The sequence below is a fragment of the Ambystoma mexicanum genome, chromosome 8, assembly GCF_040938575.1.
Source record: "Ambystoma mexicanum isolate Mex_15411 chromosome 8, UKY_AmexF1_1, whole genome shotgun sequence".
Taxonomy (NCBI): Eukaryota; Metazoa; Chordata; class Amphibia; order Caudata; family Ambystomatidae; genus Ambystoma; species Ambystoma mexicanum.
Window position 1 is genome coordinate 135,740,478 of NC_090929.1, and position 26,688 is coordinate 135,767,165.

The following is a 26,688-nucleotide window of genomic DNA, read 5'->3' on the forward strand; positions in this document are numbered from 1 at the left end:
TGGAGGGGACGGCCGAAGGACGGATAGCAGAATGCTGCTGTTGTGTGAGGTACCTGTCCATGAAACCACTGCAAACAGTACAACACAACACTGAAGGAAACTTGTGTGGCCCGAAAGACGGACAGCGAAGTGCTGCTGCTGTATGAGGTGCCTGTGGCAGGACTCGCCTGTGTGGATGGCGAAGTGCCAGAGTGGATGGATGGCAGAGTGTCGTTTCAGTGGAGTACTGACGTGACTTGCCTGGGCGGCGTAGTGCTGTTTCGGAGCCGTTCGGATCAGTGGAGTGCAGCTGATGAACGCGGGAGTCCTCCTCCCTCTCGTCGCCGGTTGTTAACTCCTTTGGTTGTATTGGAGGCCTCCGGCCTTCACACTGGACAGACAGACAGAACCGAGGTATCATCAACCTTCCCTTTATTCTCTCTTCTTATGACTGACTTCTCTTCCCTTTCCTCTCCCTTTTGCTGCCCGCCCCGTGCCTCCAGCTTCTCTTGCCTGTCTTAAGGTTGTCCTGTTTTTAAGGCAGTCCATGGTCATTTCTGATCACAACAGTGGCATGATACCTTATTAGCCTTTCTTCCTTATCTGTAGGAGACATCATGAACTTTGTCCTTCAAATCACCTTGGCGGATGTTCCAACAGACCCATTGTATTGTATTGTTTATTCATTTATATGGCGCTCCCAACCCTGAGGTATCTGGGCACATTTTTTACAAGAAACATGAAAACTCCTTCGGTATCCAAAGCAGTTTAAACCATCATTGGCAATCCTTCCTTTCCAGTGAAGTACTGGGGGAGTTCAAGGAAGCCAAATTGTGGTTTAGACTGCTCTGACTGCAACAGTATCCATTCCATCTCTAATTGTAAATGTATGGCCAAACTATCTGATAGAGCGGCTTACATGCAATTAATCAAATACAGAGGACAATTCACTACAATAGACTGTGCAAGCCGGCTTGAGTCCCAAACATGCCACTTAATCAGTTCTTTTAACTATCTGGGTGAAGAAAATAATAATTGGAGCCGAGGACATCTACCCTTATGTAAGGAAGGCATGTTATCAAACAGTGAAGACAGACACAAGTGATCACAGTTCAAAGGTGTTTATTGAACTTCAACTGGGTTTGTTTAACGCCTATGTAAACCTAAATCTAAGGATGGGAGCAAGCTACGACCATCAAAGTAAAAATAACAGTCCTATTGGTGTCTCTGTCAAAATAAAAAGGGCCTATACTAACAAACCTTTTGGCAATATTTACTTCTAAATACAAATGGTGTGGGAATACGATGTATGCAAAAACAAGTGTTCAAGAAACAATATGTCAGGACAGTTGAGTAGTTGGCTCCCCGTCCCCTCATTTTCAGCATGGGGCAAGGCGGCACACTTTGAGCTTCACACACACTCTGGCTTCTCGGCCTTGAGTTAATAGCTCAAAACATAGGCACCAGGGTCTTCTGCCAAAGTCTCTCTCCCAATGACAGTTTCTTATTGCAGAGGGCCTGATGTAACAAACAAACACAAAAGTTACTTTCTGTTTATCAGGGTTTTTACATTCACAAGTTTGCAACTGGTCACCCTCGTTCGGGCTCGGACAATGGATCTGCCTTGTTCAGGCTCAGACCCATTTAAAACAATGTTCACATTTGGTCTCCCTCGTTTGGTCTTGGACCACAGATTCCCCCCTCCTTCAGGCTCAGACCCATGAAACAGACTTTCGATTGTGTGATGGGTTTTGCTTAAACCTTCGCAAGACCACTTAGATTCACTCCATTTCTCACTCTCTTTCACTTTTGTTTCCGTCTTTTCTTAGCTCAATACCTCACAGAGACATTCGACTGTGCACCCTTGCAGTGCCGGACTACTCTGCCACAGGTATTGTATCTTTCCTTTGTTCAGTTCAAACATCCATAAGCTATTAGGTTTTCCTAGCGTCTTTCATCACAAACGTTACCAATCTTCTTTCTTGTGCTCTTTAAACAATGCCGCTTGCAACCCTGAATTCAACACAGATGCATCGGTTTCCCCAACTCACTGGCTTTGCTGATCTCTCTGGCAATGCTTTGATCATGGAGACAAGGACGATACCTTGGTGGCTGCGGCTCCTCGCTGATTTGGCTAGCTGTGCAGGAGGGCCCCAAGTATTACCGACACACAATGCAGAATTCTTCAGTCTGGTTTCCTGGCCTTATGCTTTTGAGTCCAAAGGTTTTTATAAAGCCACGGTTTGCCGGAAAGGTCAAGGGTATCTCCCTCCTCGTGCTCTCTTCTTGTTTTGCTGTCTTTCTTCCCTCGTTCAGCTAGCGTCTCGAAAACACGGTTCCTTCATGTGCCTGGCCTCGCTCAGAGTGTGCTCTCGTGTTCCGCCTTTTATCTGTGAGGGAAGCTTAATGGAAGTCGGGTGTGAATGGTTATCAGTAATTGCCTGACCTTGCCTGACCATAGTAGTGGGACATATCAGGTATTCTGCTCGGGTGTGAGTCTGTTCTTTCCTAGAATGCAGACCCCATGGTGGGTGGAGGAAGCGCAGAGCTCATAGAATGATGCCAAGTCCATGAAGTCAGAGAGCCCGAGCAGATCAAAACTGCCAAGCAAGTGAGAGACCGAGTCACCGCAGATGTGGAATATCAGCGTTCAGTAGCTCCAACACCCAAGTCCTGTCGGTCGCAGACAAGAGGAACCAAAGTGGAAGACCCATGAATGAAGACATCGGCACAGTGGTTTCTCAGCAACTGGAGAAGGCGCACCCACTGACTAGCAGTGCCACCGAGAACCAGGTACGCAGCTGAGATGAGCAGGAGGAGTGTGATGAAGCATGGTAGGGAGGAGCAATCCAAGATCCAGACAGCCTGAAAGGCTGAATAGCCCACAACGGGATTAGCCACCAGATACAACAACAAGAAAGCCAGATTGCCTGAGAAGCCGAATAGCCTGTGCCAGGCTGAGCCACCAGATACCCCATGAGGGGGTGTGAGCAATAGGAAAGCCAAACTACCTGAGAATCGGAATAGCCCACAAATGGCTGTGAACTCAGGTACGACAGAGGGAGGGGTGAGAACCATGCAAAGCTGAGACAGGCTCAAGGGCTAGAAGGCCCACTCTGGGCTAAGAGCTAAAATAAGCCAAGAAACACTGAAACACCCTGGAGGGGTGAACAAGAAACCGATTTTAAACAGAAGTCCAGAGCCTACTTTACTAAGCAAGTAGCCCCTTTACAGGACCAGTTACTCCAATTGAGGAACAAACTCTTTGAACTTCCAAGGACATTTATTTGGGGATCTGGAGTCCCTTTTTCTATAAAGATAGAACGCATAAAGGACTTAATTTTTCCTAGGCTAAGCTTAGGTTTCTTTTGTTATTAGTGGTAGGGTTAGATACTAGGGTTGATTAGGTTCAGACAGATGACTGAGTTTATGTAAGATATCCTGATGCACATTAGTTTTGTTATTTGTTCCTAAAGTTTGGGGAATCTCATCATCTTAGTTGCAGGGATAGGTGAGACATTATTTTTATGGCTGTGTGTGTTTATTTTAAACTTTGCTTGTTTAGCAGACTGCTTTAGCGCTTTCATTTGTTGTTCCCCTTGACTGTGCCTACTCCCTCCCTTCCGTGTTGCGAGGTAGAGGCCAGTCCTCTTTCCTGCTTCACGGAGGGGGTGGGGGGGGGGGTGTCGGAGGCAGGCACAGCCTCGCTCTCATCCCGACCTCGGCACATATGTGCCGGATCGATCACCAGCTCCCGTCCGTGCACTAAGTGTGCACAATGCTATGCCCTTTAGGATTAGCCCCACTTCTGAGAGGGGTGGTAATCGCGCATTACTACTATCTCTTGCTCCCAGCACCACCACGGGGCCAGCTGGCTTTACAGCTGTCTCTCCAGAAAGTCCATCTCTACTGGAACACAAGCGTACCTCTATGCTACAATGTGCACTATTGAATACTCGATCCCTCGTTGCCCATGCGCTGGACTGCTATGACCTCCCTTTCCAGGAGGAGCTTGACTTTCTCTACATCATTGAGACTTGGCTTAGGGAGTCATCTGGCCCTGCCATTGTTCAGGCTCTCCCCGACAGGTATGTCATTGTACTTGCTGACCGCACCACCCCCACTCTTGGTGGGGGGGGTCGCCCTGATCTATAAAAGCACCTATAGAACTACTAGTTCAGTCCCAAAGCACTCACTGAAAATGGAATGTATTCTCAGTCAAAGCTACATTTCTCCTACTTACACCTTCACAGCACTACTAGTTTATCGCCTCCCTGGTAATGATACTGCTTTTTATACTGACTTTCCTGCATTTGTGCTGGAACTACTTGTAAAATATCCTAACCTTGTTACGCTAGGTGACTTTAATCTTCCCACAAATCAGGTGTCCATAAAATCTGTCACAAAGTTCCTTGCGCTTATGGCGGACTTAGGTCTCCCCCAGGGGGTTTTGACCTCCGCCCACAAGGTAGGCAATATACTGGATTTTATTTTCTCTGCACCCATGTCCCTTACTATAGCCAGCCCAGTCCCTCTACTTTGGTCTGACCACGTTATGGTCCCTTTCCTCACTGTCACAAAAACTCTCCCCTCTGTGCCCTGCGATTCTTAAACGCAGCTGGACCAGAGTACACAAACCCAAACTGTCTTGCTCACTACAATATCAGTGCAACAGTAACACAATCTGTACCTTATCCACACTGGAAGTAGCCTTCCTAACTACTGCAAACGTCTTGGCCTTGCTTAAACTGTGTAAACAGCAAAGCCATCCCCCTGAACCATGGTTTTCCCAAGACCTAAAGGAAAGCAAACTCCACTGCAGGCAAGCAGAAAGGAAATGGCGCCAAAACTACCTGCCTGAATGTAAGTCAATCTATCATAATATACGTGCCTTATATCATAGCGATATAATAAATGTCAAACGTATCTACTTGGGTCAGTCGGTCGAGAAGGCCATACACAAACCTAAGGCCCTTTTTAATCTTGTCCAATCTTTATCCACCCCCAAAGCTGGACACAATGCGGCCCCTCCCTCCCAAGAGCTATGTAATGCCATCTCTACTTTCATTGTGGAAAAAATTGTCGCTATCCGCAACACTATTAAAGCCGACTCTCAGTCCACTCTGAAGCCCCCAGTGATGACCACACCTCTCTCCAATACAGGTTCTTGGTCCACCTTCCCCCACTTCTCTAATACAGATGTGTTATCCACTATTCTAAAATTAAAGTCAGCTTCCCCGGAGGACACTATACCTCTGGCCCTTCTGCAGGAATCCTCCCCGGACATAATCAACTGCATCACTGTTAGGGAGAATTCTCTCTTTAGGCTGAATTTCCTAACCTAGTGAGTCTCCCAGCAGCTTTGCTGGATTTCTGGAGTTTGTTTTTTTTCCTCCTGCCAAGAGTGAGACTCTTCTTTCTCCCACTCTTGGACATGTTTATGGTGTTCCTTTGACTGTTAATGTGTTTTATGGGCTATGGGGTCCTTTACTCCATAGGGTCTCATGTGTTTTTCTTATGTGTGTTACCCAGCACGCTCCGTGCAGTAACACAGGGGTGTCATAGTGACCCCCCACCTTAGACTCCATACCCTGGGACTGACTATTGTCTCCCAGGACATGTAAAGTCACCATTGGCTTTACTAGTCCCAAATTATTAACAGAAACCAGTACAAACCATCATATTGTGGATGTACTGATCGTGGCAATTCGATTGCCCCGGGGTCTGTTAGTCGAGGGGGCACGTCTCCGTCCCCCCTGATCGAGTTTTGGCTGGTGGCAGTGGAAACTACTTTTTATATTCGACCGGGAATATTTTCCTATGGGATGTTCCCATTGTTCGAGGCTACCAACTTTAATTATTTAATTCTCATAGCCTCGAACATACCGCCAGTTTATTTATTTAATATTAATTCGCCGGTTGGTATTTTTTGCCAGGACTCGATTCTAAAATGGCGTCTGTGTTCTCTTCTGTGACTCCAACCCAAGTCGAGCCTTTTGTTCCACTTTTTTGGCAGGCTTCTCCACAGAAGCCTCCAAAAGTGGTGCCACTCTGGGTACCACAGGGGGTGCGGGAGGGGGTTTAGGCACCCTGGACTGAGTTACCTTGGTAACTCAAGTCGCACTCTTGTGTGAGTGGCCCAAGTGATGAGCCGGCCGGCTCACCACTTAGCATGTTTGATTAACAGCTAGGCTGAGTGAATGGGGGTATGCTGCATAAAAGCAGGGCTTTGGGGACTGGAACTTCAGAAGTCGCCACAGGACCTGAGAATCCGACGAAGCTGAGCCGACCTACCACGACGACACCATCGGTGGAGCCCTGCGGAACCGACTCACCACTCCCGACGACAGAGAAGATCTCCCGGCTGGAGAGGCTTCTTCCCCTGACTGGTGGGCACAACGAGTTTTACCTTCATTCTTCCCACCCCAGACCGGTTTGTGGACGAACTGCCCGTGCCAAGCACCCCGGCGGCCGGATAGCCACTCACCACTGAACCGCGAATCAACGGACCGCTCCTTGTACCTGACAAACTCTGCGGCTGGTTTCTTCCCTGGCAGTGCAACAGACTCCTCCCCGACGAGATCCTCTCTTCCCCCGGACGAAGCACCGACTTGCATCCGCTGCCAGGAACAACTGCCCCCGCTGGAGTGTTCTCACCACTTTAAGGTACCGTGTCCGCCAGGCCTCCCTTTCTAAAGATTGCTACAAGGTAATAATAACTCGTTAACCTTCTGGACTGGGCTGGCCGCTTTGACCCTCTAACTGGTCCCTTTCTTTGGACCAACTCCTTTTTGAACCGTTACAAGACTTTTGTGCACTGCAACCGTGTGACCTTGGACACATTTCGTTTGATCCTCTGAAAGTGAATCCGGCCTATTGAACTCTAACTTCACGGTTTTACTTTGCCTTCCTCTCTTGTTATGTTCTTGTAAAAGTGTTGGGATCTGTTTCAACTTGTTCTCTGCTTTTCTCTCCCTTTTAAAAACGAACTATTAGAGTGCCATCTACGTTAAACGCTCACAGCTGTCTGAAAATAAGTGGGGCTTTACTTAAGACTTGTCTAATATTCTTTTAAGGGAGTGTATATCTTTTAGTGACCGTGTATTTGAATTGCTTACTATTGGTGCCTGTGTGTTTTTCTAGATGTGGCTTTTAAATAAATAATTATATCTCTTTTACACCAAGCCCTGGTCAGTGTTTACTTGTTCTATTGTGTTCTCTTGACCTATTGTGAATACTCTGTATACTGCCTGACTCTTCTTGAGGGAAGTCTGACTGCTCAGCCACAGCTACCAAGTGAATCTGTGTGGTACAGACTGCTACCAAGTGGGTTTACTGCCAAACACCTGTAGTCTTAAATCTTTTGCAGTGGTCCCACACGGAACTGCGCAGGTTTCTGCCTAACAATCCCCTTCGCCGTCAACATCTCCTTTGCGACAGGAGTGAAACCCAATTCTCGTAAACACACTCTGGTCATCCCTTTACTAAAAAAGCCATCTGTCAACCCCGAGGTGCTGGCCAACTATCATCTGATCTCTCTCCTCCCCTTCCTGATGAAAGTTCTGGAGGCGCTGGTGTCCCCCCTTCTTTCTGCCTTTCTGGAGTCCTCCCACTTCCTTGACCCTTTTCAATCTGGATTACGACCTGGCAGAGGCACTGAGTCAGTACTTAATTCTGTCATGGATGACCTGCAGTGCCTGGCCGATCAGGGCGGTGTTGGAGCGATCCTGTTATTAGATCTGTCGGCGGCCTTCGACACCGTCGATCATGCCCTTCTCATCTCTCGGCTCTTGGAGGCAGGGATGGATGGCCTAGTGCTAAAATGGTTCACTGGGTTCCTGGCAGACCGATCACAATCTGTGTCCCTCCCTCCCTTCCATTCGGCCCTGGTTCATTTATCTTGCGGAGTCCCTCAGGGATCGGCCCTGTCCCCCATTTTATTTAATATCTATATACAATATCTCTTGCTCCTTATTGCCTCTCATGGGTTTTGCTTTTACTCCTATGCGGATGACACCCAGATTCTGGTTCGTCTCAATCTAACCAAAACTGAAACAGCCTCTCGCCTCAGGTGGTGCCTTGAGGATTTAGGCATTTGGATGTCACAGAACTGGCTGAAACTAAACGCCAGCAAGACTGAGGTTCTTGTGGTAGTGTTACGCTCACCTGGTATCCACGGGGACGCCACCCAGCCCTGGTTGGATAATTTGCACTCTCGAACCCTCCCCCGGTCCTTTGGTAAGGCCTCTGGTTAAAGATGGGTCTGCCATATAGGAGAGCTGGATTCAATACCAGATTGTCTTTATGTTTTCCCAACTCCCTTGGCCTCAACTCCCTCCTCCACCTTGGGCCCTCTCCTCACCTTAATATTGTGAAAGGTGGATTCTCCGTCCTGCTCCACGTGGCAGGGGCGCGTAGATGTGGGGGGCGAGCAGCGACCAAGTTACTTGACTGGTGCAAGCGCCCCCCCTGTGGGAATCCAGGCTTGCTGCGACTCTGTAGGTTTGCTGCTTTACAGTCTTTATATTTAGTTCTTATGTTCTTCTTAGTTCGAATAATAATGTCTTCTTTCCTTTTAGGTATGGAAAGGTATTTTGGTGTTATCATGAAGTTTGAAGATGAGCATGGGCTGGTAGGCAAAAGCGTGGTGTGCGCGATGCTGTCCGGTGAGTAATGCGCGATGCGCGGCGCTCTTTCACCTTTATACTGCTAACCTGTGTCTTTTCTCTCCTTGCAGGTTGCGATGTTCCTCGCTGAGCGCTGTAATGTTCCAGCAATGATACTGACCAGAAGATGACTACCCAGGTAAGAATTGTGTGGCTTTCTTCATTCGGGAGGAAACGTGAGTAAATGCTTACTAATGCTGTCTTTCTTTCTTTCTTTCTCCTCTATCCAGGTTATGGTATTCCAGGATGCATGCAGTGCCGGATGATGGAGTTTGTACCTTCAGGTGAGTGGAACTGAAGTCGACGATGGATTGAAGACAGGATACTGTTCCAGGTAAGTTTCGTAGTGTTCTTTCTCTCTCTGCAGGTCCTTGGTTTCAGGTAAACTGGAATCAAAGAACTGGACACGGTGAGCGTTACGCTGCCCACAGCAGAATAACGCAAAGCATGTTCTGCTGTTTGGGTGTGGTTTAAATAGTCTCAGGTAAAGTAGTCCAGATAAAATAGTCCCAGGCCTGCCACACGCAAAGTAGTCCAGGTAAAGTAGTCCCAGGCCTGCCACACCCAAAAGACTAGACCGCATAGCTCAGTTCCTTGTAACTGAGCTATGTGTGTGCCTCCATTTTGGCTGAACCCCCCCAAGTTAAATAGTCCCAAGTAAATAGTCCCATTCTAATGTTGGTCTTCATGATGGTTATGAACCTGGTGCCAAAGGCGCCAGGTTTGACTCCAAGAGAGTTTTGGATGAGGTTTTAAGACCTTTTACCTGGCCCTAACTGGAAGGCTGACTTGCCAGTGAGGGCCAGGGGCAAGGGTCATGACAGGTAGGCACATCCAATCCTCAGTCCTTCTGGACAACTGATTTTTGGCCCCCGCCCTGGGTCCTCTCCCTGTTGCGGTACCATCAGTACGCAATCTTGACGTACAGGTCTCAGCCGCCCTGACTATGGACGAACAGGTCAGCGCGGTATGTAAATCCGGTCACTTAAAGCTTAGGGTCCTTGGTAAGGTCCTTCCTTTTATCCCAATCAGCAACCGGGCTCCCGTGGTTGCCGCCCTGATGCTGAGTGTGCTAGATTACTGTAATTTGCTCTATTTAGCTTAACCTTCCTAACTGATAGGACAGCTTCAGCTCCTACAGAACGCTGTGTCACGTTCCATTCTCCATCCTCCTTTTGGTGCCCACATGACCCCATTACTGCGCCAGCTACACTGGCTGCCAGTTGCTCAGCGTATTCTGTTTAAATCTATGTGCATGGTGCACATGGCCTTTTATGGCATTGGTGCCGAATATTTGCAGGCCAAGTTTACTCAGTACCTACCTACTCGCGCTCTCCGCTCCCAAGGGTCCTGCTGTCTATTGGTACCTCGGTTTAGATCTGCTCACAAAGAAGGCCATGCGTTCTCAGTGGCCTCAGCCAAGGAATGGAATAATCTGCCCCTTTCCTTGCAGGAGACCTCTGACCATTTCACTTTCCAGTGAAACCTGAAAACATTACTGTTTTAATTTGTCACTCCGGCTCGGTTGGCTTTACTGCTCCCTTCTCTCTCCTAGCGCCATGATACCTTCGGGTGAGCGTGCGCTTTATAAAACTCTATAACATAACATAACATTTAATAAAACGTGTAGGCTGGACCCATGTCTTCTTGTCCAGCTCTAACTCATCACAAGTGGTGTTAGAAGTGGGATACATATGACCCGTTTTACAGTCCTCTAAAGGTCTAGGTCTATAGATAAGGTAGACCACTGGGGTATTACATCCTCTCTAGGTGCAGTTCAGAAACACCCTTTGTTAGTTGAAAAAAGTCTGCCACCAACCCAACTAGCACGCCCTTGACAAGTAAACTCACAAGGGCTTCTGAGGATGAAGAGGAATATGTTGTCCTTGGGACCACATTTGTTTTTTCAGTGACACTGAGGCTACTACTCTAGGTATTTCAGCCTTAAAGATGAACTCCCCACCCCTCCCCCATCTTTCACCCAAAGTCTCTTAGAGTGAATTATTGAAAACCAGGTGACCACAGACCATAGCATCAGGAGAGTTTAGATTGGTAGTAGTCCAGGTAATTGTGCCCTCCCTCATGGAGTATAACAACCATACAGTGAAGGGGAAAACTTGGGTGGCGTCTTTGTAAATTATGAGAGAGATTGGGAACCCAGATCCACTGGGACAACTCACTTAAGACCTGCTTCCTGGCTCCTTTATTAAAGGGGGAGCTACAGCTATCATAGCAAACAATCAATACCAGTGGGACTGCTACTTTTAATTAAAGATAGCATGAGAACTTGATGGTGTAAGCCAAGAGAATCCAAAATCTAGTAGAAGTGGTTGGGCAGAAACACATTACTGGAAATCATAGACATACTGACTTTGGAGCAATGTATTAATGCTTTGCCCTCCCTCCTCTCCAGAGAACAGTCTTACAACATCAACCTTCACTGGAGATGGCCATCTAAATCACTGACCTTCACATCGCAACACCCTGGGACGCCCCCAGAATCCAGGAGCAATCTTAAAATTCCTGTTGGGGACATTCACTGTTCCCCGGTTAAGGGTTGTGAAATTCCACCCTCCTTTGTCCTGATAGAGAAAGAAGAGTTAGTCAGGAGACCAATAGCATCCCCCCTTCAAAACCTGTGGGATAACAGAAGAGGCCTTAGTAGGGCAAAAACCATTCCTCCTCCAATTCCCACCCGTTTCTCAGGTGCAGAGAATGGAAATTTTACCCATACATTCCCAAAGAACCAAGCAGAGGAACCCATGGAAATGGGTTGGGTAGGAGTATAGGAATGGAAAGATTGGGAAGACACCCAGGATAACAACCCTAAGGAAGCTGATGTACTCGTAAGTAACAGCACTCCATTCCAAGTGCACAAACAAGTCAGAGTGAATACAACCTGGGGTTATGCCCTGCAACCAACAGACCACAATTCATTTGGGACTGGTTTGTCCAGACAGCTTAGACTTGAATAAGGCAGTAAAAACAAACTGTGTCCTTGAGGAGACAGAGGTTTATCCTAGTTTCAAAAGAGGGTGCAGGATGGAAGAGATTTTATGCTTCAAGGTAGATGAAAATATATTCAATCACTCATTTGATTTTTTGTATGGAGATATGTTTATTCACACATCTAGACTTAACATATTTGAATACCTTCTTTCAAAAAGAGAACAAATATTATTATGGTTTGTTCATATTCCTCTTTTTTCCTATTTTTATTCTCTGTTAATATTCATGTAATCCTTTGGATTTATTTTATCTCGAAATGTATGTCTCAATTGATGATATTCTCTTTAATTATCCTAATTTATTTTCTGATTACATCCCCATTCATTATCCTCATTTATCCTCTACACATGTTTCGCTATTTGGCTCCTCAGGAGGATTAGAAATGTATTTTAATCAGCTAAATCTACAAAAAATGCAGAAAGCGAACATCTATAGTGGTAATGGTCTTAACAACAAGCTATTACTATTGGTAAGTAATGTTACTAACTATTTATAGAAGAGAGAATCTTGACAAAAACGGCATGAGTACTGTTGTACTTGTTCTTTTCTCAGTCATGAGGATTCCAGTGTTATTAAAGATTTTAACTAGAAAGAGTGTCAGATGTGTATATTAGTCATTTGTCATCTAATTCTACTGAATATTTCAGAAGAGATACAGTTTAGCAATTCATATAGCACAAACAGGTGTGAATCTAGGTTCAGAATTAGCCTTATTTGAATAGAAATGTTGTTGTTGTTGTAAAAACTAGTCAAAAAAAGGTTGGTGTTTGTGATTTAAGGAGTTTATTGAATGTTTAATAACCTTTTTCAGATTTAGCACTTTACTAACATTTTGGAGAGAAACGTTCTATCTCGTGTAGTGTATACAATTGCATGCCATATTGCCACGTGCATGGTTAAAAATGTTAGCTTTATATTTTACTATAGTGATGTAGACTATATAAAAAACCTTCTGCATATTCTAAGACAGTAACCATTGCTCAATTAGATACAAAACAAATGGGATTAAATGAGAAGAATTTGAAAATAAAAATAAAGAAAAAATGAAAAAAATGAGAAATGCAATAACAGATGTTTAGAGGAATGTATATAGTTCATTGCCCCTATTTAAGCCTGCATGGCACACTATACATTTTTATTTTCTTTGTCTGAGAAGGAGTTCTTTTTTGCCTCCTGTAAAAGGTAGAGTGAAGCTTTCCACTCTTGAGCTGCCCTGGACATACCCCGCAGAGCACACATCTCCAACATTAGGAAAGACCATCACTGGTTAAAAATTAGTGACAGAGTTCTCCTTAAAACACTATTGCTCACCCATAAAGTATTGAACAACACCGCGCCCCATACATCTCATCCAAACTGACCAGAAAATCCTCTACTTACCACACTAGAGCCTCCAACCACTTCCTACTCGAAATGCCCAGATTCAAACTAACAAAAACAAGTGGAGTAAGCTTCCCTGTTAGAGCTGCCCGTGCATGGAATGCACTCCCCACTGAACTGAGAGCTAATCTTCCTTACTCTAGATTTAGATGCAAGGAGAAAAGTTGGCACTGGACGAATGACGTCTGAACAATCTGATCCTATGCCCTAGGACCAGCTCAAACACTGTAAATAATTACCACGTTACTTCTGAAACCGGACCATAGACTATCCCATGTGATGAGCGATACCTACTTGTTGAATTTTGCGTAAATTTGTATTGAAAATACTGTATCACACATTTAATGCATCCTCTGTATGTAACTTCTGTATGTAACCTAATGTAATGTATCTTCTGTATGTAACTTCTGTATGTAACCTAAGCTTAAGTATTCTTTAAACGGCTGCGCCCGGCTACCCCTGGGTTTGGAGCGCATTATCAAATAATAAACTAAACTAAACTAAACTTGTGCATAGACTATCTTCAACAGGTTGAGTGCCCAGGGATATTTTGTTTCATTGTTGTTAATAGACCTGATGTGTTCCTGTAAGCGTATCTACAATTTTCTTATAGTGCTGCCAACGTATCATTTGCCACATTTGCACAGTATTCCATACATTGTAAAATGTGTGGTGCAAATGATGAAGGACTCAATTTTATGTGGTTTCCCATTTGGTAAAACAATTAATTTCCGTTTATCCATCATGAATCTACAAACGTTGCTTTGTGTGCATTTATAATTTCCTTTCAGTGGTGATGGCAGCCAAGATGTGAAGTTATCTCTAGGTTCAGAAGGCATTGGGGATTGTAAAACATGACTCCTTTTATTCTTAATAGTTGTGGCTCTGCGGTATGTCATTAAAGGATTGTCTGATAAATATGTTCCCGAATCTTTGTCTGTTTTCAATATATTCCAATGTTTATTGAGCATTGATCTGACTCTGCTTCCTCTGAACTTGATGACAAATCCTATATTTCTATCTTACGGTCTTCTTTTGTCTTTGTGTGTCTGAATCAAGTTGATTGTGTCAGCTAGCATGCTTTTTTGTAAGCTTCCTTGATAATGCTCTGTTTGTAGCCTCTCCTTTTGAATTTGTCAGATGCTATATTGATTTTTTAAATTCAGTATTTTCACTACAATTCATCCTTATTTGTAAGAATTTTCCACATGCAATATTTTTTAATAATGCGCTTGGGATGGTTGATTTTGGCATGGAGTATATGGTTTACTTCTGTTTCTTTAAAGTGCAATGTAGTTAGAATTAATTCCTCTTTAATATACAGTACCACATCTAAAAATATGATTTTCTTTTATGTAATCCATGGTCAGCTTGATGTTATATTCATTATTATTTATATAGTCTACATATACATGTAGCATCTTTGTGGTTCCTCTCCATATCATCACTTCCCCAATAGAGGACATTGTTATTCATGGTGAAAGCAGGAAGCAACCATGCATGGTCATTCTTAAAGGATCTCATGAAATGATTTGCATATGGAGGGGCATATTGAGCTCCCATGGCTGTACCTTGAAGTTGTTTAATAATATCCACATTAAAACAAAAAATGTTATGGGTCAAAGTACATTTTAGCATTTGGTTATGTTTAAGGTAGGATATAGATCTGGATTTCAGATAGTGTTTAATGATTGCAATCCCTTGGTCATATTTAATGATTTTGTATAATGATGTTACATCCAAGGTAACCAATATATATTCTTGGTTCTAAGTAATCTGATCCAACTGTCCAATTACATCCTCGGTATCTCTACCATATGACAAAATATCCTTTACCATAGGGTTCAAGTATTTGTCAATATACTCTGAGGTTTCCTCTGTAACTGATCCTCTGCCATCGTTAATGGGTCTACAAGTGGGAAAAGACGTAAACTCCTTATATATCCTAGGCAAGAAATAGATCATAGCCAGAATGGGATATTTGCCATTGAGAAAATGGTATTCATCTTCTAGAAGTCCTCTATTCAACCATTCTTTGTTAGTGATTTCAGTACTTGGATTGTATAACAGTTTACTTCATTTAGGTGTCTCATTCCTTCTTTGATGTAATACAATATATCCTCGATTAATATATTCCACCTTTATCAGCTTGTTTAAAAAAAAGTTTTTTTCTTGTTGAATTGCATGTTTGTCAGATATGTTGTGACCAAGTTGTTTAATATGTCTTTAGCATTGTCACTAGGATGTTTGGGAATGAATTTAGACTTCGATTTAAGATTGTTGTGTTCACAGACATCTATAGATATGGGTTGTTCTTCGGTAAACCTTTTAAGTGTATATTCATCTTCTGATATGTCAATATTTAAAAGTGTCAATGTATCTACCACTTATATCACCAATATGTCACTGACCTCTGAACTCTCTAGTTGAATTGGTCTTATTTTTGTTTTTGTTTTCAAAAACGTTTTAAGCTTCACATTTCTCCAAAATGTGTATATGTAAATATTGGTCTGCATGTAGTCAAAATTATTTCTTGCACTAAATGAAAGACCTTTGTTTAGTAAGTAGATCATTGGTTTCTATTAGAGTGAGTGTAGATAAGTTGCATATTAGATTTTCCTGTTATTTTAGTTCTGATTACTCTTTGAGCTTGTTACTATTCCATGTCTCTTTCCTAAGTGATTTTTGTGTCCGCCTCTCTTGCCTCTTTCCCTAGTGAAATTGATGCATTTGAATGTTCGTCTTTTTGGTGCGATTCTTTTGTACTTTTTGTAATGGTATTGTTTTGTCTTCTGCTTCTGCAGAATCTCCTGAGCTCTTAATAAAAAAGGACATTCAATTGTTTTGTTGTTTCCCAGAGTAATTGGGATATCTTTTATGGTTGATTTGGCTTTGTTGCTATCCCCATTTTCACTAGTTGACTCAATTTCTGATGACATTGAGTTTGATTCTAGGTCTCCGTTGTTTTTTAGGATTCTAGAACCTTTTGTTAGATATTTATCTTGATTCTTTAATGTCATGTCTTTTTAATGTGAAAATTCACCCATATGTCTGGTCATTTTCATCTCTGATAAATATTTTCTCCTTTGTAATTTGTAAAATTGGAAGAAGAAAAAAAACACCCAAGATTTAATCCAATATTTGGTCATTTTCAAAAGTAGCTTTTGGAAGGTTCAATTTTTCAATTTCATTTTTTAGTTCACTGATTTCACATATAGTCGAAGATTTTTTTTCTAATTCATTGATGATCCTTGTCATCATTACTTTGGTAGTGGAGGTTAGTAACAACTCCCTTGGTATTTTAACCACCTCTAAATCTTTTTCATGGTTTTGATTTCCCACCATTTTGAAAGTTCTTTTTTCAATAGTATTTTCAATGTATCAGACATATTTTTTACTGAAGGTTCAGTTACATCAGTTGAGTCTCTACTTTTTTGAATGGCATTTCTGGAAAATAATTCTCCTGCATCTCTATGTTCAAATTCTGAGCCCATTTTTAATTTCTTTTTTATATATTATTTTAAAAAGTAAGCGAAATATCCTTTTGTCTTCAGGTAAAGAATACAATGTATGTTAGTGCCAGATGGACATAGAACAAAAGGGCACTATAACTTCATAATTTTGATGTCAAACTGCACTCTTATTCCTCGGAACTCCATCTTTACCATTCTCATTAAAGATAAGGAAAAAAGTGGTATTTTGTACTTCAAGATGAAGATGAAAATATATTCAATCACTCATGTTTTATTGTTTGTAGATATGTTTATTCATACAGCTACACTTAACATATTGTAATAACTTCTATATCCTAATGTCCCAGTCACCTTAGAGGTCAATGGAGATCCAACAGCCCAGAAAGTAGGCATTGTGCCATGGCTACCAGAGGAGGTACCTATAGGGACCAATTTCCCAACATTTCCAGACATATTTCAACAAAACCACAAAGAAACAACACCAGAAAAATACTCCCCTTGGACATCCTGTGAGGAATACCCAGAGGACAACAATGAACCAACATGGCTTTGTGAAAGAGGCATCTTTACAAAAGAAGTCACCCAAGCAGAGGTGAGGATTCCAAACTAACAAAAAGGGGTAAGTGACAAACCCAGGGACTACGTCCCTTCCCCCCAAGTGGTAGCCCACCCCGTTTGGGACTAGGGAAATGAGCCAACGATGATTAACACTCCCTAGGCGATAGGGCAAACAGGATCTCAAGGGTCGATGGGGGAGGGGTCACCCCCAGTGAGATCCCATTTGCCCCATCTCCTAGGAGACAATGCATACCCAGGTAAAGATTTTACTACAGCTCCCTTAAAAGCAGAGTCTCAAATGTTTTTTGATTATATGGGGATGACTAGTATAACAATGTGCAGGGTTCTTTAAAAATGAATGGCTTGGTTTCTGACCCCACACAGTAAAACTCCATACCTGAAGAGCACAACGAATTGGGGTCTACTCTCACCTTCCATGGAGGAACATAAGAGATCTAAGGTCCATACAGAGAGAGGGAGAGCCAGCCTGAGGGCGCAAGGTAGAAGCCTGCACTGGAGTGCAAAGTGCAGAGGAGAGGTCCGATTATGGAGGCAAGGCCACACAGACAGCGTGGTGGGCAGAGGAAGCCCAGAGCCGGTAGAATGCTGCTGAGTCAAGGAAGACAGAGAGCTCAAGCAGCACAGGAAGATGTCAGCACAGCGGTTCTGCAGAATAGGGAGAAGCTGTCTCCCCCGCTGCTGAGAACCAGGTATGTCACAGACTGGGAGGAGGGCAGTTAGGCACAGAAATACCCCAAGAGTGGGTGAGAGCAATACAAAAGCCATACAGCTTGGGAGGTCGACTAGCCCATGCCAGGCTGAGCCACAAAATACCAGATTGGGAGGTGAGTGAGACACAACATCCAGACAGCTCAAGAGGCCAGAAAGCCCAAGCCGGGGTGAGACACAATGTATGCCAGGAGGGAGTTAAGGCAAGGAGAAAGCCAGACAGACTGAGAGGCCAGATTGCCCATACCGGGCTGAGACACAAGGATCCTCATGAGGGAGTCAAAGCAACAAGAAAGCCAAACAGCCTGTGAAGCCGAATAACCAACACGGTGCAAAGCCACCAGATACCCTATCAGCGGGTGAGAGCAATACAAAAACCACACTGTCCAAGAGGCCAGATAGCTCACACAAGGCTTAGACACACGGTACCCTATGGAGGGGTTAGGACAGTGCTAAACCAAGACCAACTGAAGAGCCAGAATGCCACACCGGGAAAAATGATTCAAAAAGCCAAGAGAGACTAACACCTTGGAGCAGTGAACAAGAAACAGATTCTAAACAGAAGTCCCTAGCCTGTTGTACTAAGCAAGTAGCCAGTGTACAGGATTTGTTACGCCAATCGAGGAACACACTCTTTGAATGGACAGGGACATTTGTGTGGGGGTCTACAGTCCCCTTTTCCATATAGAGAGAAAGGATAAAGGACTTCTTTTGAACTGTACCAGTAGAGTGAGGCCTGAAAGATAGAATCAAAAAGTCTAATGTGTGCCCCAGGAATTGGAGGCTGTGGGTGAAGTGACGTGGAGCTCATGTTGTAAAAAGTGCAATGCCATGTAGTGCAGCTGCCATGCAAGGGGTCGCCCCTTTCAGGCCTGGCCAAGGTGGGGCAAGGGGACAGTTCTTACCAGCACACACTGCGATCTCACAGGGATGTTTAATTATAGTCTGTGCATGGTGGGTAGCCAACTACCTAATTGGTACTGGGGCAAGTGCAGTACTCTCCAGGGATGGGGCAGGAGCATGTCAAATGGTTTATGGTCCTTAATGACAGATGGGGCCAGAACAAGCATTGGTGTCTGTGTGTAAGCTTCACTGCAGGCCCCTCCCCCACCCACTGACTGCTTGTATGACAGAGAGGAGCTCTTGAGGTATGCAATATAGCCGAACATGAAGGCTAGGGTGAAATTGGGCACCCATAGCCAAATGGAGAGCAGGTTTGCTGCATTGCAATGGAAAATGGTAACAGGTCTGGCACTCAGGCATTGTGTAGGGGTGATGATTGTATGACATCCCGATAAGGCTGGTGCTCAGGTCCACGAGGCAGATGTGGTGTAAAGGACTAGAAACATGCAGTGCAGTGAACTGGGACAGCCAGCCCAGCTCTTTAAGACAAGGTAGAAGTACTTAGAGATGGATGGTGATGCAGAATATACTCAAACATCAATAATAAAACGGGCTCAGGAAGTTGGCAAAGTATGACTGTTTTATTCTCAAGTATCTAAAACAGGGAGCACAAAGGACATTATCGGATGTCACAAAGCAATCTCACAGTGCATTTCTGAAAAAACATTCTTATAGTCAAAACTCGTCATCATTGATGTCTACCTGCGTGGCAAACTATAAAAACCTATGAGTAACGGTGGTTGGCTTACAAGGAACCTCTATGTATACGTTCCATACTGCTCAGGGAAGGTATTTGGGTATCTAATATCAGGTGGGCAACCAAGCCCATCCCAAGTGCAAGTCACTATGAATGTCATCAAATACACAACGTCCCATTGGTTATACAAACTATAGGGCTCTTTGTTACGCGGCCCTCTATAATTGGTTGGCACCCTTGTACCCCTCTGTAATATTCCACCTGCGTAAGCAGCATGCAGACTGGCACCCAGATGTTTGGCAGGCTGGTCATAACCATAGCTTCCCACCAATTAGCCCACTATTTTTCAACATCCATCGTGCCTTGAGGCACTTGTTTATAGGCGCGTTATAAATGTCATATCATATCAACCTGTAGTCTGCCAGTCAATTAGTTCTTCTGAAGTTTACCCTTGAATTTGTTCTCTCTGTCCAGGAGTACGAGAGAGTACAAGCATCACCGGCCTCCCAGTTTCACTCCTGCTCAGCCCTGTCTATTTTCATCCATCCACGTAACTCCAGACCACAACTTTGAGCCTTTTTGCTGTATTAAACTCTATTACATGGAAACCTCTGACATCTTCAGTGTTTCTTCATATCACCTCATTGAAAGTTTGTTCTTTCACACGTTAATTGCATCCACTGTAAGAACACTTCGACCTTGGCTTTCTGATGTCCGGCCAATCAATCTCTGCCTTGATTCACTTCCATTGTGAAGCTTCCCAATTTCTAACTACGACATGCTTGAAAATCTCTCATGTTTACAGTGTCCATCTCTACTAAAATGCATCGTGGAATATCTATAGTCCATTTCTTCCTATATGTATACATAGGTGCTTCGCCGCAATCTAATCACTACATAGCCAGCCTTAAAAAATACTTGTCTGCTTGTGTTGCTGCAACTGTACAATTGTGAAACACCTTAATGTCTTGATCTGTTTCTGTAGCATGAACATTCTCATCACGAGCCTGCAATGCTGTTCACCTATAACACCTCCTCTTTTAATTCTATAGTTCGCTTTATATCTTCTATCTTTGCAGCTCTACTCTCTGTGAATTCACCATTCCGCACTTTTGCTTGTCTTTCCCACTTCTTGCGGGATTTAATTCAAATGGCCATCATATTGTCGTGTATGCATGTATGGTTTTCTTAATGGGAAACTTGCCGCCATAATCCTCTTCGGTATTGGTATTCTTACTGGTACTGCACGTGTCTCTTTCTCTGGTTCCCAACATATAGGCAACATGGGGGCAGAGCTTTGGGTGGGGGTACTTGGCTCTACCTCTACACTCCCCCCACTGGACGATTCATCGACCACTCTCTCGCCGGTCTCCACATTTAGACATCCTCGTTTGCAGAAAAGCTTCTTGAGGACCCATATCTTTATGACTCCATTGAGGCATCCAGCTGATTTCACATGCTCATCCTTATTCCAGGACATAAGCATGCATTGTCCACTTGGACTGCAGCAAATTAATTTCCCCAAATACTTCTTGTATTGCTTTGGGTACAGGAACTTCGTTCCATCATGTGCGTGAATGCTGTCTTTCACATAATCTCTGATTTCTTCATCTGTCAGCTGCTTAGTTTTCCATCCTTGTTCAACATCAATAATGATCTTCATTCCAACAGCTTTCGTTGCAGTCTTCTTACATTGTGCGATTATTATCCTAATCACACAGAAGCCAAGCAATATCATCACTAAAAAGGCTCCAAGGAACTTGAATATGTCTGCCATCCATTGTGGGACCACAAAAATATTAATTCAAACCAACTGTCATCAGCAATGTCTTCCACTTCGTCTATCATCTGGCCGTGCAACTTTGTAAGCATCGTTATGGCCTCTGACAAGGTGCAATTTTAGTCATCATGAGAAGGTATGAATGTTTAACTTGATTCTCCAATTTTTGCACAAATACCTCCATCCATAGCCGTGATCATGTCAAAGCCATATCTATTCTGGAGAGTCATCAGTCGTATGGCTCTCAGCTCCTCCTTAATGGCATTGAATCCATTTATGGTTGTGTTAATCGTGTGCAGGAGTTCCCATCTGGATATCTGTAACCATTTGGTATTTTCCGCAGTCTGGATCATAGGCATGAAGATTATCGTGAATACTGATGATGTCTGACTGAACAATCTGTGTTCATATGGGATGGATTCAAAAGTTTCAACTGACGAAGCTGAGAAATAGTATCTCTCTTCATTCTATTCAACAGCTCAGCAGATCTCTTCTTTCTCAGATGTGCATCTGCTTTTGGAAGGTTGCTAATGTTCAAGTCACTTTTCGGAATCACCAATGCTGGAATTTGAATATTCACTATAGAACATAGTCCTCCCCAATCCTTGGGCAGCTTCATATAAGCTTTGGATCCACAGGCCCAGAAGTGATCCATTATCACTGCTGTCCCAATCTTCATTCCTGGCACATCAAAGATTCAACCACAATTCTGATTTTCTCCCATCTTCCTTTTGCCAATTATTTCTGAAACACAGCTTTGCACTTTCCAAAGGCACTACCTGCAAGGGTCCTCCTTTATCTTCGACCCATGTCCATAGTTTAGCAAGTTTCGGCCATAGAGGCTTGCATCCATTCTGTACAAGATTAACAGTTGGTTTATAGAATCCAATTATTACCCAGGCTCTGCATATTACCACTCCTTCTTCCCATCCGTCTGGAGAAAGCACTGATCCCCAGATCTGCATTTGGGCTTGGTTCTTCCATCTTCGAATATCCTCTGCAGATTTTCCTGGACTCTCAAGTTTCTTGTTCACTTCCCATCTGATCACAGCCCCTTTCACTCCAGGCTGTTCATATCTATCACGTGGTTCTTGGTGTGAGCTCTTTCTCTTGTCTTTTTGTCTTGCACATAATCATCTTCATCTGGATCTGTCCATTCTGTTGCCCATTTGAGATAGGCCATTCGTCCCATAAATTGACCTCTTACTCGGCAGAGTGCAACGTGAGATAGACAGTGTGCTGTCTGAACATCTATTTCGATAGCTATGAATATCTTAGATTTCCCCATACTAAAGGGCAGGAGTGCACATACATAGCACTCCTCCTTTGAGGTTCGTTTGCCTAACTCTTTCATGTGTTGATACCACATGTTATTTACTAAATGTGCTGTACTGTCTAGATAATCATTTAAATCATGATCATCTTCCCTTGTGTTTCTCTTAGGTCTCCTTCTTGCCTCATGAGCCCTTATAATCATTTCATGGAGTATATCACTATAATTCCTTCTCATTGGGGGCCTCATAGAAACATTCGTCAGTACAACTGGTGTCTTTACATGTGCTACTGGTGTAGGATCAGTCACAAAATGTGTCTTTCTGTTTGCATTATACGAAGGTAACCAAATAGCCTGAAAAACGTTCAACCCTGTCCTCCCTCGATAAGTAACCTTAGACTTAGCTTTTGCGAGACTAGGTACTTTCTTATGTATCATTAGCGTAGGAACAATTACATAAGGTCTTGGCTGTCTGGTAGTTGCCACAGCTGTACCCTCCTGCTGCATAGAAAGATATACTGGAACTACTGCTTTATTTGGATCTACATAATACACAGTATGTGTCGTGAGAGAAAGCAAGATAACAAACATGATGCTGGTATAAATTATATACCAATAGACCCACCGGATGCAGCAATAGCTCCTTGCGCGTCGTGGTGGTCTTTCATTGTTTGCAACGTTGTTGTTGCTGTCAATATTGCCCATTATCAATCTTTTTAAAGGAAGGAAAAACCAAACTTTATTAGGGCATTCTTATACAATACTCGGGAAGTCAGTTGATCTTTTCCACAACCTCCATGAGAAGGTAACTGGTCGATTGACAGGGTTCCTGTTATACAAAAAAGAGTCGTCCTTTCGCCAACCAAGGATGGATGCTCCTTTAGTAGATAACAGAACACCAAAGCTAACAGACTATGAATGTCTTCCTCAGTCAGCACCATCAGGATACTTAAGGTAGTGTCTTAGAAAGTGAACAGACTTGCTCAATAATGTCCTGTAGCAACTGATTAATTGCAACTTGATTTCTAGGATCTCTCATAAATGTGCAAGCATCAGTTTGTCTTCCAACAAGATGAGGGCATTCTTGAATCAAGTAGTAGAATACCATTCCAACTAGTATATGCACATCCTCAACGACAAAGGGACCGTTAAACCATCGTTGATGCCACTTCCTGACAAAATTCCTGATCATGATTCTGTCTCCAGGCAACAATTTAGGAAATAAAAGTTTGGTACATCCCCTTGTTGTATGGTCTTCATCTGTATTCTGAGACCTGCACCCCTTCCGCTTGTGTTGTTCTGAAATGACAGAGACACTTGTAGTCATGCATGTTAACTAAGCCCGTAACTCCTCCCCTAACAATTCTGCTGTCGTCTCAGCATCACTTCTAATCCTCGATGGTGGAGTAAGAGGCATTCTCATTCGCCTCCCTGTCCCCAGTTCGTGGGGGGTAAGATGGTGGTCTGAGCCTGGTTGGTTGCTCAATGCTTACAAAGCAAGGCGCAGGCAATGCAACCACCCTTTTTTTTCAACTTGAGCTTTATCTTACCTATCCTCTCTTTAAGCAAGCCATTCAGTCTTTCACAAATCCCTTTCCCTTGTCGATGATAAGCTGAAGAAAACGTATGCTTTATACTGAGAAATAAACTCATTTTCTCAACTACTTCATTAACAAAGTGAGGGCCATTATCTGATCTTAATACCTCACAAATTCCCAATCCAGGAAATACTTCTCATGCTAAAAGGTTCGCTGCGCAGGTGGAATCTGGATGTGTACATGGACTATCCTCAATCCACCTTGAAAAGGGACATACTGCCACTATCATGTACCTATATCCACGACTGACCTGTAACATATCAACATAGTCGATGCGTAAATGCTGAAAAGGACCATTAGGTCTCAGGATGACTCCTCTAACTGTTCGCAGTGTGAGCCCAGAGGTAAACTTTTGACATACAATGCAGTTTAGTACATAAAATGCAATGTGTTCCAACAGGTTCGGTCAGAACCAGTCCTCAGCAATAGTTGCTGCTAAGCTTTCCCTAGTGACCTGCGCAGGGTAGTGTAGCTGTTCCAATGCCACCCTTAATAAGGCTACAGGTAGCACCCTGTTTACCATTGCTTTCCTGTCACCACAATGCTTCAGAAGGGGGCAAAGAACACCCCCTCCACGTCCACAGATCCTTCTCTTGTGGTGCTTCACCCTGAAATTTCCATTAACTGTGTTTTAGACAAGCTATTAAAGCCCTCATTTATCATCATCATCACCACCATTCTTTCATTCACATCAGGAGTATCAAATGTCATAACGTCTATTGAATATGCAACTTTCTTGGCCTCTTTATCTGCTGCTTGGTTCCCAAGCGAGACAAAATCTGTCCTAGTGTGCGCTGCACACTGTTAGGGAGAATTCTCTCTTTAGGCTGAATTTCCTAACCTAGGGAGTCCCGCAGCAGCTTTGCTGGATTTCTGGAGTTTGTTTTTTTCTCCTGCCAAGAGTGAGACTCTTTTTTTCCCACTCCTGGACATGATTTATGATCTTCCTTTGACTGTTAATGTGTTTTATGGGCTATGGGGTCCTTTACTCCATAGGGTCTCATGTGTTTTTACTATATGTGTTACACAGCACCCTCCGTGCAGTGACACGGGTGTCATAGTGACACCCCACCATAGACTCCATACCCTGGGACTGACTACTGTCTCCCAGGGCATGTAAAGTCACCATTGGCTTTACTAGTCCCAAATTATTAACAGAAACCGGTACAAACCATCATATTGTGGACGTACTGGTCGGGGCAATCCGATTGTCCCGGGGTCTGTTAGTCGAGGGGGCACGTCTCCGTCCTCCCTGATCGAGTTTTGGCTGGTGTCAGTGGATACTACTTTTTATATTCGACCGCTGATATATCCCTATGGGATTTTCCCATTGTTCGAGGCTACCAACTTTAATTATTTAATTCTCATAGCCTCGAACATACCCTCGGTTTATTTATTTAATATTAATTCGCCGGTTGGTATTTTTTGCTAGGACTCGATTCTAAAATGGCGTTTGTGTTCTCTTCTGTGACTCCAACCCAAGTCAAGCCCTTTGTTCCACTTTTTGGCGGGCTTCTCCACAGAAGCCTCCAAAAGTGGTGCCACTCTGTCTGGGTACCTCAGGAGGTGTGGGAGGGGGTTTAGGCACCCTGGACTGAATTACCTTGGTAACTCAAGTCGCACTCTTGTGTGATTGGCCCAAGTGGTGAGCCGGCCGGCTCACCACTTAGCATGTTTGATTGACAGCTAGGCTGAGTGAATGGGGGTGTGCTGCATAAAAGCAGGGTTTTGGGGACTGGAACTTCAGAAGTCGCCACAGGACCTGAGAATCCGACGAGGGAGAAGCTGAGCCGACCTGCTACGACGACACCACCGGTGGAGCCCTGCGGAACCGACTCACCACTTCCCGACGACAGAGAAGATCTCCCGGCTGGAGAGGCTTCTTCCCCTGAATGGTGGGCACAACCAGTTTACCTTCTTTTCCTCGCATCCCAGGACGTCTTGTGGTCGAATTGCCCGTGCAAAGCACCCTGGCGACTGGATAGCCACTTACCACTGGACCGCGAATAAAAGGACCGCTCCTTTTACCTGAGAACTCTGCGGCTGGTTTCTTCCCTGACAGTGCAACGGACTCCTATCTTCCTCCCCGACGAGATCCTCTCTTCCCCCAGACGAAGCACCGACTTGCATCCGCTGCCAGGAACAAATGCCCCCGCTGGAGTATTCTCACCACTTTAAGGTACCGTGTCCGCCAGGCCTCCCTTTCTAAAAATTGCTATAAGGTAATAATAATCCCTTAACCTTCTGGACTGGGCTAGCCGCCTTGACCCTCTAACTGGTCCCTTTCTTTTGGTCCAACTCTTTCTGAACCTTTGCAAGACTTTTGGGCACTTCAACCATGTGACCTTGGACACATTTCGTTCTGATCATCTTAAAGTGGATCCGGCCTTCTGAACTCTAACTTCATGGTTTTACTTGCCTTCCTCTCTTGCTGTGTTCTTATGGAAGTGTTGGGATCTGTTTCAAATTATACTCTGCTTTTCTCTCCCTTTTAAATCGAATTATTAGAGTGCCATCTGTGTTAAGCGCTCACCGCTGTCTGAAAATAAGTGGGGCTTTACTTAAGACTTGTCTAATATTCTTCTAAGGGAGTGTATATCTTTTAGTGACCGTGTTTTTAACTGCTTAACATTAGTGCCTGTG